This window comes from Protopterus annectens, chromosome 4.part0 (genome assembly GCF_019279795.1).
Source record: "Protopterus annectens isolate FY-2018-M chromosome 4.part0, PAN1.0, whole genome shotgun sequence".
Lineage (NCBI taxonomy): Eukaryota > Metazoa > Chordata > Ceratodontiformes > Protopteridae > Protopterus > Protopterus annectens.
The window spans coordinates 980,748,776-980,758,775 of NC_056733.1; the positions used below are offsets into that span (position 1 = coordinate 980,748,776).

General features: G+C 43.9%; 1 protein-coding gene across 1 annotated transcript in view; it reads left to right on the forward strand.

Annotated features, from left to right (window-relative positions):
* The window catches only part of LOC122799708 (ras-GEF domain-containing family member 1C-like), a gene marked incomplete in the record, with an annotated part of 1,592,823 nt that overhangs the window by 346,861 nt on the left and 1,235,962 nt on the right, over positions 1-10,000 (forward strand).

The following is a 10,000-nucleotide window of genomic DNA, read 5'->3' on the forward strand; positions in this document are numbered from 1 at the left end:
CTTGTTGCTTGTATTATGTTGGATAAACCTACTAGATTTAAAAAATGCTTTCCATTTGGGCATAAGATACCTAAATTTGCCCGCTCAGAGCATGTGTTGTTTTGGGACTGTACATCTTGAGGTTGAATGCAGGATGTGTTTGGGTTTCAACCACATAGCCTTGGTTGAACACAGGAACAAGTTCTTAAAGGTTTACTTCCTTCTTCCTCTTCTTCAGTGTCTGGAGCCCCCCCCCCCCCCCCCAAGTAAAGAAACTGGTGAAAAAAATCTCTGGGAGAAAAGAGACAAGCCAAGGGAGTCGAGGAGGCTTTCCCCTGACTGCTGTCCTCACCCAACTTCAGTTTCGGCACTCCTCTTCAAAGTGACAAAGGCCTCAGATCTCTCCAGTTATTTGGATCTGATGCTGTCTTCTAAGTCTGCTCTGCATAGACAAATTAGGTTCTCTGCAGAGCCACATTCATCAAGGCTACACTGTACATTTTTATAAAGAACACGGTATAGTTTCTAGATATCCATCTCCCTCTTCACCCTTCCGGTCTACCAGGAGCCTGTTGGAAGCAGATGTGGACAGAATGATGAGAAGAATTCTCAGAACTCGAATTCAGTTGGGAGTACTCATGTCTGTGTCTCCCATTGGACATGTGCGCTTCAGACCATCCTAAATACCCTTTGTTACTCCTACTCTGATCTGTTTCTCCATTTTGAAGGTACTGGATCCAAGAATTTTGGGATTGTCTGGGTCTGATCTGAAGGCCTGGGCTCTGGTGACTCTAATGTCTACTCTGATCCAACTAACGCCAACCTTGTCGGAGCCAAAGGGATTTTGGAGCCACAGCTTTGGCGCTGGATCTGGCCCTAGGGGTTTGATTCCAAGGATTTTAGAGCCATCCCTTCCCATTAGGGTTTGGCATTAGACAATTCAGCTCCGACTTCTGCATTGAGGCAGGGTTGGGGAAGCCATGGATTTCTTTAGGCCAGTGGCTTCAGCTCTTACTGGGGGTAGTATAGGGTTCTACATTGGCTTCAACATTCGAGGCAGTGGAGAAACCTCTCCACATTACTGGAGATGGGACATCCTTGCACCCTTGGGTCCTCCCTCTCCACAACTATCTGCCCTGGGTCCTGAGTCTGCTCTTTATGATTCACTGGGGCAGCCAGCCCAAAGACTCCAGGCAGTCCTTTTGTAGGACTCCACGCACACTTCTGGGTCATCCTCAAATCATCTCCCCATGAGCCATCCCCGAAGTGTAAGTGCAATAAGAGTCACATTGGCATGAATCCTTGAGAGAAGACACTGACTTCTGTGAAGGGGAGGGGTCCCCGAGGTCACCTCTTGAGAATGTCTCATTTGGAGAAATCCTCAAGCTACTGAGGCAAAAAGGTAGTTGGTCTTCCAAAGCCCCTTCCTAGGAGGAGTCTGTTTCATGAGGCTTTCGGAACCAGCTCAGCTATGTCCTGGATGGTGCCCCTGGTGAACGAAATGGAGGATGTCATTTTGTGTCAAGCTTGGAAGGATCCAGGTATCACAGAACCTTTTCTTTGCAAGCCAGGCAAGTACCAGTTTACATTCTAGGACCATGCCCATTGGAGCAGGGGGCCCCCATTTGATGCCATGGTGGTTGCAGCAGCAACCAAAAAGGAATTTGTTGAGGAAAGTCCTGCTGTCTACCCCTTAACAGGGAGTTTAGGGTCGTGGGTAGATTCAGGAAGCAAATGTTTTACTTCTGCGACTTTTGCCTTGTGTTGCTGAAATACCTGGCACAACTTCATAAGATTCCAGAGGGATTTGACTAAGGAGCTTTCCAAATCCCTCTTAGGGTCCATGTTGGTGGAGGGTAAAAAGTCTCTTCACAACTAGCCACCCTGCAGTCCCTGTCAAACGCTTCCATGCAACTGTTTTCCCACACTACAGAAGGTGTTCTGAGATTGGCAGGTTCAAACATTACCTTTAATAGGTACTTTTGGATGCACCTTTGAGACTATGTGAATCACATAAAGACGTCTGTCATTACTGCATCCTTCTATGGATTTACTTTATTTGGACCCAAGGTTAAAGAGACTCTCTCCAGGAGTGAGCAGGATGAGAAAACCCTGTCTGTCATGAGGATGCATATTTCTACTCCTCAGGGGACCTTCTCAAGAAACCATAAAGGGGTAGAAAGATATGGTTTAACAAATTGCAAGAGGTTTCCCAGGACTCCTGTGGAGATAGATACCCTCATGGCAGATGGGAGAACTGTAATAGTAGATGTTGCTCCTACAGCAGGGCACCCACAAAGCCACATCTCCAGAAATCCCTTTCCTGAGAAGGCCTTTCCAGTGCTCCTGAACGGTTGTCTGACTGTTGGAGGATGCTTATCTCTTCTCCCAGTAGCCTGGATATCCACCACAAAAGTTGGCTGGGTGCAGAAAATAATTACCAGTGGTTATTACATTCCCTTTTCCCTTCCTTCCGTCGTATATTCAAGAAAATTTCCTGATGTGTCACCCCATCAGCGAAAAGAAGCAGCTTTATAAATAGAAAAGCTGCTAATAAAAACAGTCATCCAAGAGGTCCCACCAGACCAAAGAGGGGTTTTAACTTAATATTCTTTTTGGTGCCCAAGAAAACTGGGGACCTCAGGCCGATATTGGACCTAAGCCACGTGAACCAATTTATCAAGCACTTGAAGTTCTGAATGGTGGTGATTCAGTCCATTCTTCCTCTTGAGGAACAACGATTGGATGGGCTCAATAAATCTTTAGGATGCATGCTATCACATAAAAATAACAATGATTGGATGGGCTCAATAAATCTTTAGGATGCATGCTATCACATAAAAATAACAACGATTGGATGGGCTCAATGAATCTTTAGGATGCACACTATCACATAAAAATAACAACGATTGGATGGGCTCAATGAATCTTTAGGATGCATGCTATCACATAAAAATAACAACGATTGGATGGGCTCAATGAATCTTTAGGATGCACACTGTCACATAAAAATAACAACGATTGGATGGGCTCAATAAATATTTAGGATGCATGCTATCACATAAAAATAACAACGATTGGATGGGCTCAATAAATCTTTAGGATGCATGCTATCACATAAAAATAACAACGATTGGATGGGCTCAATAAATCTTTAGGATGCACACTATCACATAAAAATAACAACGATTGGATGGGCTCAATGAATCTTTAGGATGCATACTATCACATAAAAATAACAACGATTGGATGGGCTCAATAAATCTTTAGGATGCACACTATCACATAAAAATAACAACGATTGGATGGGCTCAATGAATCTTTAGGATGCACACTGTCACATAAAAATAACAACGATTGGATGGGCTCAATAAATATTTAGGATGCATGCTATCACATAAAAATAACAACGATTGGATAGGCTCAATGAATCTTTAGGATGCATACTATCACATAAAAATAACGATTGGATGGGCTCAATAAATCTTTAGGATGCACACTATCACATAAAAATAACAACGATTGGATGGGCTCAATAAATATTTAGGATGCATGCTATCACATAAAAATAACAACGATTGGATGGGCTCAATAAATATTTAGGATGCACACTATCACATAAAAATAACAACGATTGGATGGGCTCAATAAATATTTAGGATGCATACTATCACATAAAAATGATGGTCCGAGGAGATGCCTTTGCTTATGGCTGGGAGCCAGTAGTTTTCAGTTAAGAACCTTGCCTATTGGTCTCACCACAGCCACCCCTCGTGTTCAGCAGGTGTACCAAATTGGTTGCAGCTCACTTAAGATTGCTGGGATTCTGGGTGTTTTCTTACCTCAATGACTTGCTCCTCTCTGCATCCATCGGAGATCTAATAATGTGCACCATGGACTACCTGCTCCATTTATGTCTACACCTGGGCATCACAGTCAACTACAACAAACTTCATTTCTTGTCCATTCAAGTCTTGTAGTTCATAGGTGCTCATCTGGATACAATTTTTGAAGTGGCAAGAATCCCCTCATTCCAGACTATTCATGTTACAAAATCACACAACACATCTGTGGTCTCTTCAGTCACCACTGGCTAGATTGGATGTTCTTCGTGTTTCACTGTTGTAGTCATCACATTTGGGTTATCTGCCTGCAGGTAGCCTTTAGCTGTCCTGGATACCAGAGTTTTCGGATTTCTGCGTTGGATGCTGTCGCTTCTTCCCTGATGTCAGGTCGTCGGGGGTATAAAACATGCAGCTGACGCCATTACATCAATCTTTCTTGCCATGCGGTGCCCGAAGCAGAAGCAGTTTGCAAGTACCGGTCGGCCGTCTCCTGAAATTTTCATTTTCGAGTTTTAGACCCGAAGTCTTCAAAAAAGATAAGTACCCCGTTGGGGATCCTTTTTATTGCTCCAGCTGATGTCAGTAAAAGTTAACAATTGTCTTACCTGTGGAAAGCAAATCCCTCATAGAGATTTTCATTCTTACTGCATCCCTTGTTTAGGCCCAGACCATGACGTCCCTCGCTGTCGACTCTTTGCCTTGTTCAACACCCGAACTATTTGTCATCGGGCCATTTTTGCAGCCAGTTACTTTCGTACTCGATCTACATACTCCAGAATGGCTTCGTTGAGTCATCCGACTACCGATCTTCTGAAAAAACATAAGGATAAAGACATAGACAGAACGCATAGGTCCAAAAATGCAGACAACGCTTCTGTTAAGCTAGTCACCAGTCCGCCGGTACTCAGTGAGGCGCTTTCGCAGCCCCTGATACCCGCTACGTCAGATTCGCAGGCCTCTACTGCGACCCATTCGGAGTCCGGTATGCCTTGAGATGCTTCTTTGACTATGGAACCTGCAGATGGGTGTGGAGCCGCTGTGCAGGCACCGGCTTCTGAGGGTGTATTCAGGCCTACAGACATTCATATTAAACAGACGCCATCACTTCCATCCAGAAGTTCTGAATTCCTAAGGCGAAAAAATCGCACTACGCCTAGAAAACCGATGACCAAGCCGCAGGCTCAGGCCCATATGCCTCAAAAACAAATGCTTAGAATGGCTGAAGACCTAATTACCTTAATTAGGGGATGCCAGCCTTCCCCCTCTGAGACCTAGAACTGATTTTCTTTCCGATTTTTCTGATCAGGAATCTGATGTCTCTGCTCCTTCTGATTACCAGGATTTGCCCTTATCTATTTATGAGGATTCTGGTGCAGAGGATTCCATTCCCTCTGCTTCCCCAACAGAAAATTTTTCTTTCGATGAAACCTTGCACACTCTTAGGGAGCATTTCTGCTGGGAAAGCGAGGATTACTCTAAGTCCAAAAAAAAACTTAGGGAATTCTTACTCCTGCCTCAGCACAGGCATTTAGCTATCCCTCCTGTTCTGGACATTGTAGATTATGCTTTCTTGGAATCTAGCCTTTCCCCAGACACTTTACCTCCAGCTCCCAGAAAACCTGACTGGTACTACAGAGTACATAACTCTCGCAAGATATTCATGTTTCACTGTTGCAGTCATTACATTTGGGTAATCTGCTGGCAGGTTGCCTGAACTCCAAAGTCTTGGGTCCTGCATCGGTTGCGGTCTCCTTTTCCATGACGTCAGGTCATCAGGGGTATAAAACATGCAGCTGACACCATTTTCTTTAGTCTTTCTTGCCGCGCGGTGCCTGAAGCAGAAGCATTTCACAAGTGTCGGTCGGCCGACTACTGAAATATTCAAGTTTGAGTTTCAGAACCGAAGTCTTCACTAAGGCTAAGTACCCAGTTGGGGAAACTTTTTTCTTGCTTTTTACCGATGTCAGAAAAAGTTAATAATTGTATTACTTCTGGGAAGCAAATACCTCATAAGGATTTCCATTTATACTGTATTCCTTGCCAAGGCCCTGATCACAATGTGCCTGGCTGTCAGTTTTGTGCTAGATTTAACGAATGCACTATTAAACGTCGGTATATTTTTGCACCAAAGTATTTTGGAAACGGATTTAACTACCTAGAAATGTCGTCTGATAGTAATCCGACTACCGGAGTACATAAAAAAACACAAAGAAAAGGTCAGAGAAAGGCAGTCGAGATCCAAAACCAATGACGAAGCTTCTCCTAAGCCAGTCGCTCCTTTGCTGGTACTTAGTGAGGCGCTTTCCCAGCCCCTGATACCTGCTACCTTCGAGTCGCAGGCCTTTACTGACACCCATGTGGAGTTCGGCATGCCGCAAGATACTCAAGGTATTGGACCGACTGATGTATCTCCCTCAGATGGGTCCAGAGCCGCTGAGCAGGCACCGGCTTCTGAGGGTGTATTCAGACCTCAACATTTCTATATCAAACCGACGACAGCTGCAAAACCAAAGACAAAAGCAAGTTCTAAAACAAAGAAACGGATGCATGAGTCACGTGCACAGGCCTCTATGCCTAAAAAACAGATGATCAAAATGGCTGAAGACCTTATTACTTTGATCAGGGGTACACATTCCCCTGCCTGATAAGAGGCCAAGGCAAGACACTGATTATGAATCTTCAGATCAGGTTTCTATTTCTTCTAATTCCTCTTCTGATCAGGAATTATCTATGCCTCCCTATGAGTATTCTGATGCTGAGGAGTCTATTCCATCTGCATCTCCTCCAGAGGATTATTCATTTGGAGAAACCTTGCATACTTTGAGGGAGCATTTTCACTGGGGGAGTAAAGACTTCTCAAAGTCAAAAAAAGAGGCTCAGGGATTTCCTTCTCCCTCAGCACAGGCCTTTAGCCATTCCCCCTATTTTAGATGTTGTGGATGATGTGTTTTCGGAGTCACGCTTGACCCCTGACTCCTTACCTCCGGCTCCCAGTAAGCCTGACAGATATTACAGGGTCCCTGACTCACATAAATTTTTATTTAGAAACCCTGCTGCTGATCCTGAAACTATTTCACATGGTCCAAAGGGAGTCAAGGCCTCAACAGTAAAAATATCCTACCCCCTCTGACAGAGATTCTAGGGCACTGGACAGATGAGGAAAAAAGGTTTATACATCTGCAACCTTGGCAATCAGGGCCTTAAACTGTCAATTTCATATGCATCTGCAACCTTGGCAATCAGGGCCTTAAACTGTCAATTTCATATGCTTAAGTACCAACAACATGTTATGGGATTGCTGAAACAGAAAATGATGTTGATTTTAGAATGTGCAGAAAATAAAGAATTGCAGGAATTATTGCATGCAGCTGAACAAGTTGGAAAGCATACTTTGCAATGTAGTTTTGATTCCTTAGAGGCCTCTTGCAGGGCCGCAGTTACTGGATCGGTGATTAGGAGACATGCCTGGTTAAAGGAACAAAATTTACCTGATCATGTTAAAGCTAAATTGCTAGATGCACCTTTAATGATTCTCTGTTTGGTATTAAGGCAGAAGAGGTATTAAAGAAAATGGAAGACAAAGCTAAGTCTATGCAAACTGTTAAGGACTTCTTACAAGTGTAGCCACCAAGATTCAGTAGACACTGGCCTACAAAAAACTGGTCTTTTCTTGTGTCAGAGCTAAAAGGGGCAAATCCAGATGCCCTAAGGGTTCCAGATACCAGGCGCAAGATTCATACAGGTCAAAGCAATGGGGCGCTTCCACCTCCAAATCTGGAGGAGATAAAGCGCATACCTACAGAAAGCAGTCCCAATGACTTCCCTCTGCCTACAGCAAGCACTTATCTTTTGGCAGAACCCATAGGAGGAAAATTAGCACTTTTTGCTCAAAATTGGCAGTTAATAACCCAGGACAAGTGGGTACTAAACATCGTATCACAGGGATACAGATTCCATTTCCACACTCTGCCAATGGGAAATGGTTGGCCAGATCTGCCAAAAAAATCAATGGGCAGAGGCACAGAAACAGGTTACGTCCCTCATGGATATGGGGACCATTCAGACAGTACCAGACCAGGAAAAAGGACAAGGTTTTTACTCGACTGTTCTTGGTACCCAGAAAGGACAAGGCCTGGCGGCCAATACTGGATTTATCGATACTGAACACATACCTGGACATTCCAAAATTCAAAATGCTGACTGTGCAGCAGCTTCTGCCCATGCTGGGTAAGAATGCTTGGCTGGTGACTTTAGACCTAAAAGAGGCATACCTGCATGTCCCAATAAGACAGTCATGAAGAAGATACCTCAGATTCAAGGCTGGCCTAATGCATTACCAATTCTCTGCACTGCCCCAGGGTCTTTACAAAGTGCCTGGCACCAGTAATTGCATTTTGCAGACAAAAAAGTATACAAATATGTCCTTACTTGGATGACTCATTCAAGCAGAGAACAAGGACACTCTTTTTCGACACCTGGCGTTTGTGAAAAGGCTCCTAACATGCCTAGGGTACGCAATAAACGAAAATAAATCACAACTGGTACCCTCTCAAAAGATAACATTCCTGGGTGCAAGCTTGAATACAACTGCCCAGATGGCTTACCACACGCCAGACAAGCAAAGGCAACTGACTACTTACTTCAAACTGATGACAACAAAGTCCCAGTCTTCTGCAAGACAAATTCTGCAGGCTTTGGGCTTCATGGCATCATGCATCCTACTGATTCCATATGCAAGACTGCATATGAGGAAACTTCAATGGTACCTAAAAAGTTTATGGAGTCAACATTCTCACAGTCTGGAAATGATGATTCTTCTCATTCCCTGCCTGCAACAGGAGTTTCTATGGTGGGCAAAGACATGTCACCAAAACATGAGATGGCCATTCACCCTACCCCCTGCCAGCCAAACCATAACAACAGATGCATCAGATTATGCCTGGGGGGCCCACATAGCAGGAAGATGCATTCAGGGCATATGGTCACCAAATGAAATGCATCTACATATCAACCAGAAAGAGATGCTAGCTGTTCAAAATGCCCTAACAGCCTTCAAGGACTTACTTCATCCAGGACAACTACTGTTAAAGACGGACAACACCACAGTCATGTGGTATATAAACAAGCAAGGGGCACACACTCATACCCCCTATGCAGATTAGCCATGGCACTGTGGGACGCAGCTTTGACCTACCAAATACATCTTCAAGCTCAATTCCTGCCAGGAAAACAAAACACACTGGCAGACGATTTAAGCAGAAACCTTATGGATCCTCACGAGTGGAAACTAAATCCACAAGTCTTCAGCATGATAACAGAGAAATGTGGGAGCCCAGACATAGATCTATTTGCCTCTCCTCAAAATTATCAATTGAAAAAATTCTGCACAAGGACTTATCACAGACAAGCATGGAAAGTGGACGCCCTATCCTTCAGTTGGAAAAAAGTTTACGCTTTTACGCCTTTCCTCCTCTGCCTCTTCTCCCCAAGGTCCTCCTAAAAGTCAGACAAGAGAAACCAAAGATGATACTAATCGCCATGGACTGGCCCCGCCAATACTGGTACCCAATCCCAAGGAACTTGTCTCAATAACCAGCTTGGACCTTACCTCAAAGACCACAACTACTGTCCCAGCCAAACAATCAGATCCTGCACAATCAACTACAGACTCTTAGCCTGGCAGCATTGTTGATCATGTAGTTATACAAACAACTCCTCTCAGTAAAGCTGTGATGGATGTCATTTTGGAAGCCAGAAGGCCTAGTACTAGAAAATCTTATGCTGAGAAATGGAAGAGATTCTGTGCTTGGAATCAAGCACAAGGAACTGATACAGCAGAACCAGATATTCCTCAGATATTGCAATACTTAACTCATTACATCCAAGTGACATCTCCAGGCGTTTCTGCAGTTACCTCCTACTGCTCCTGTAGGCATCAAATATTACTTGTTCATACTTGCATTAATAATTCCAAAACCATGCTTCATTCAAGGTATCAGAATATTTTATCTTGAAGCATACATGATGGCAAACACAACTGTACTGATATTTGACCTCTGTCAATGAGTTTTTATTAGAATTGCAAGGTGATAGCTTCATTTTTAAAGGCTCAGGCCACACCCACTAGGAGTTAAAGTTACACTCTCAAAAGACTTGTACTGGAGGGAATGAATTAA